Raw genomic sequence first — 4,939 nt, 5'->3', positions numbered from 1 at the left:
TTAATGACTAGTATTCAAAATAATAACAATATGAATCATTTCAAATGAAATAAGTTTACGAAAATTCGATAATTTAGTTCCAGGATTAGCTGATTTTGAAAGAAAATCACGTGCAATACAAAAACGGAATAAGTATGGTTTCAAAATAATTTCTGGAGAATCTGTAGGCCTACGCCTTTCATTTTATTGATAAAACTGTTAGAACTATTTTTCAAACTTATTTATAAACATTAATTGTTATCAATTCTTTAATGGCAATTCTATTTCTTCAATCTATCTTCCTGCCGCATCGATTAGATTTTGGGGAACAAGAAATTGCTTGCAAGACATTAATCAAAAAAACAAGGAGGATTGTATAATTCTTTAATCCTTGTTTTGTCAAAAATTTCTTAATCGTCATTTCGGAATGATGCTTAATATGCTATTCAGTAGGGACTTTGTCAAGAATTTAATAGTTTTTTCTTTATTAAATAATCTTTCCATTATTAGAAGAGAGATGTGATCACGCTTGTGCCATAAACCACTCAATTACGCAAATGGCAATAAAAGCATCGTTATCATAAACTTGTTTTTATCAATTCATAAGTTTCTGACAGTTTTTTAAAAATTAAACTTAAAATTTAATATAAAATTTCTAATGCGATTGCGTGCCAATGACGAACGATACATGAACACGGTTAGAAAGGCGAATATCGGATTGGTTGATTGTCAAGGACACATTGAACTTGTTCCTACGTGTTTTTATTTTTTATACAGTATATTTATAGTGTACTCAGCTTAGAGCTTATTACCAATCGTTGTGTATAATAATATTGGGTGTGAAATTCTACAGAAATTAAAACTGTAAAATCTCAAATTCAGAGAGCATTTCCAATAGATTTTCTTTGTTGTACAGAATAAATGTTCTATATTTTAAAAAGACAATTTAAATTAATTCTGTATTGTAGTTTATTATAAATTTTCTTTTTTTTATTATTGCAATTAAAAAAATCCATCAATTTAAAATTTTTAATAGCAATGGAATTAAATGAAACGATCGTGAAGAACATTCTTAAAGATTCCTAATTGTTAATATACATAATTAAATAAATATTTTTGGTCATAAATAATTAATTAATTTACAATATATCTGATTTAAAATAGGATATAAGACACAATTTTAATTTTTTTTTTTTTTGTTAGAAATTATGCCATAAAACATCTACAATACATATTTAGTACAAATATCTAACACCAGTCAATTCATAACATTAACCGCCATTTTTTTATACGCGATCTTCTTATAAGTTAAGAGTTTATAAGATATAAGAACTTGTAACAATTGTATTTAATTTTTTTCAAAAATGTTTATAAAGATCCTCAGCTGTCACTCATAGCTGTACTGGCAGTTTTGGTGCTGCAAGCTACAAACATTTTATTTGTACTATACTGTACTGTACAAGACACTCGTATACAAAGATATTAGCGTTGCATATGCGATTCCAATTCCGAAAGTGTTTAAAGGCCGATCGTAATTGATCCTCTGTGTTGCGGTGTAATACTGTATCAAGATTGTTATATTTGAAAGATTTCCAAAAGTGCCATATACCCATATTAGTGAGTTTTGGTATTATGTTTTGTTCTTTTTTTACAAAAATATCATCCGCATGTCCTAAAATGTTATCAAATTTAGTTTCATTTGAACTGCTAAATATCTCTCTAGACAGCGTTGAGTAGTGGGTACTTTAATTACGATCACCGGTACATTGACTATATTCTTACATTGTACACTAATAAGTGATATATTCTTTCCTTACTTTTATTGCATGAGTTTCGAGGGTCAAAGCCAAGACGTAGTACGACACTTTTACTTCCTTACTTTTTTATAGTCAGCAGCGCCCGCAGACTATAGAAAAGGGAGCACAAGCTATAAAAAAGGGCATATATATATAGGTTTCCCTTAATTAACGCAGTTAATTAATCCCTCGATGCTACCGCGTATATCAAAATCGCATTAATCAAATACAGCGGTACCTCGGTACTCGACCGAACAATCACCGCCCGCTAGAACAAATTTTCGGTTAATAAACAAATATTAAATGAGTAAATAATTTAAAAATAAAATGAAACTTTAGAGCTCCCGTGGGGATTAAGAAAAGGGAATCCGACGACAAAAGAAGAGGCACATGCTCCAAGTGACCCAAAGTACGGGCGCCCCGTATGCCGTTTTCCAATAGTGCGTCGACCGTAATCACAGACGACAAAAGAAAGACAATAACGTTCGATGAAATTAAAGTATAATTACAGATGGATGAAGACGGTGTGAAGGCAAAAGACGTCGCAGCAAGCATAGGAATACATAAATCCGCCGTGTACATTCGAACATATAAAGTAAAGGCGTTTCTGTAAATGACATACCAAAGAGAACTATATCAGAAAAGAGGACGAAAAGCTCAAAATTTGGAAAAAATTTATGCATTATTAGACTAAACTGAACAAGAAGCTAATAGTTTACCCTGCATGGAATTCAACAAAAGTTACGTGAACGTAGCTATGTACACAGTCTTTACGTTTTGGCATTTTACAATTGAGGACAATTGTAAAATGCCAAAACGTAAAGATAGCAAAGAAATGTTTGAAACGAATGTCTGAACAATCGTTCAACTCACCTATCGTGAATGAACACAAAGCACGATAGATCTTACATATATCTAGTAGCCAGTCGATATTTGCCGATGAAATAGGTCTTAAGCTCTTTTCTCATAAACACTATGGATAATCACCAAAAGGGATGATTGCTACTATTACCCATCCCTCTCAAATAAGTAGGAACGTCAGTTTAATAGCCATTCTAAGTTTAATGACTTTTCTTGGTATCAAAGTTGTCGTTAATGCATAACTATTTCGAAGTTTTATCGAAGATAATAGGCAATATACGCATAATAATAAGTAATATCTTTCTTTGATCCCATTTTCATTTTCATTTCCATCGCAGTGCCATGGCGACTGATCGTCTTAGAGAACAAATACAGTCGAAATATCTGCCTTCATATTCACCTCTGCTAAATCTTATAGAAGTTTTCTGCGTTTAAAAACAGATACTACAACTTTCGACCACGCCCTAGTAATACCTGACGCTCTAATTTCATATCTAGAGCCAATCATTAGCACCACGAATAACGAATTAACTTATGTTCCATTTTATGAGCGTACACGACAACATTTATAAGCTGCGTACAATGGCACTTTTACAATAAAGCATGAACAAATCGACAATTAACAGACCTGCAAGACAATGTATGAAATGCTAAATTTATTGTAAAACGTAATTACAACGCATAAAAGTTTGTGCATAATTGTACAAAGGGTTTTCTATTCGTTTATGCGACGTATTCGATTCCATACATAATAACCAAGTTATACGAATGTAGCATTTGAGCGATGTTGTTATGTATTGAGTTTGATAACGATGTATAATTTTATTTCACTATAATACCGGATGCAAAAAATGTGTAATACTATGACGTTGCATAGCACATAATGTATTTTGGCTTTGATTTCAAAACAAAAATTAATCTGGTGCGATTTTCTTATTTTCTACAATTCTTCGTGTAGAGATAGAGCGAATATTAATTTTTAATTTAATTATTTATTATATAAGCTGATTTACGTATGAATAAGATTTACGAATTCTTATAATGAACAATACTTAATTTACACAACCTGTAGTATAGAAAGTAATTTTTATACTGCATTGAATTTAATTTTACTTGGAAAATTTTAGTAAATATAAATTAATAAAAAATTTATAATAACTAAAATAAAATATTTTTATTTATCAAAAACTTTTTTATATAAATGAAAAAATCATACGTGAAATTATTTTTTTTATTTATATTAAAGAAAATTGCGAAATTATATTCTAAAGAATATATATTATTAAGATTGATTGATTGAGAATTGATAGAATAAGGCAACGCAATACATGGGCGATCTGCCAAGGGGGTGTCTCCAGGGAGGACTTTCTATGAGAAACTGGCTGCTATTTAGGTGTTAGACACGTGAACATGACTCGGAAACCTCCACGCGACTAGCCGTTGATTAGGCTCGAACCAGTTCAGTGGTTTTAATATCTATGACATCACGAAATTTATAGGTTTATTTTTATCGTAATTTATATTTATGTAAGTTTAAGTTTATATATTTTGCATATTTTATGCGTATTTTATGTTTTATCATCATCCTCTCTATGGCCGATTTGAAAATGTTCGATACTAAACTTCTACAGGAGAATCTTTAAAAGGAAAAAATATATATATATTTGTATGTGAAAAGAACGGAAAATTTCAATCAATTGAAAATGTCATCATTGAAATCGAAATATGACCATACTTACGTCAGAAAAAATAGTGCTGAAGGCTATTTTTAATTAAGTTATTTAATATTCGTACAGAATATTTATAACTGCTCATTGTTCAAGGTTGGAGATAGAGTCAAGATGTCTACTTATGGTAGAATGGTGAAGGTGACAACCTCGTGACAAATCAAGATAAACCCACTTTTTGTCCTTGTCCTCAACTTGTCTCTTAAAAAGACCCTAAAATTATATCTGTATGTCAAAAATTAATCTACAGAAATAAGACATTTGCATTTCTAAATTATAAGAATGCCTTTTCATCGCCGATCTCCTTTTAATCCAATAAATAATATTTAAATCTATTACCTAAATCGAATGAAATTAATTTATAGAATTAGGATCAAGATGAATTCATTCTGATTAAGGGTTTACATACAAACAAAATCCAGTAACAACGTATTTCATTGGATTAAAATACTTTAAGTGCATTTATAAAGTCCCAGAATTGCCATAAATTATTTATAAGCTAATCAAAGTATTATTTTATCTTTACCAAAAAGTGAAATAATGGTTTAAAATTCATGTCGTGCAACGACAAAAATT

This window comes from Centruroides vittatus, unplaced genomic scaffold, assembly GCF_030686945.1.
Source record: "Centruroides vittatus isolate TY-2023 unplaced genomic scaffold, ASM3068694v2 contig_577, whole genome shotgun sequence".
Taxonomy (NCBI): Eukaryota; Metazoa; Arthropoda; class Arachnida; order Scorpiones; family Buthidae; genus Centruroides; species Centruroides vittatus.
This window is presented reverse-complemented; position numbering follows the sequence as displayed.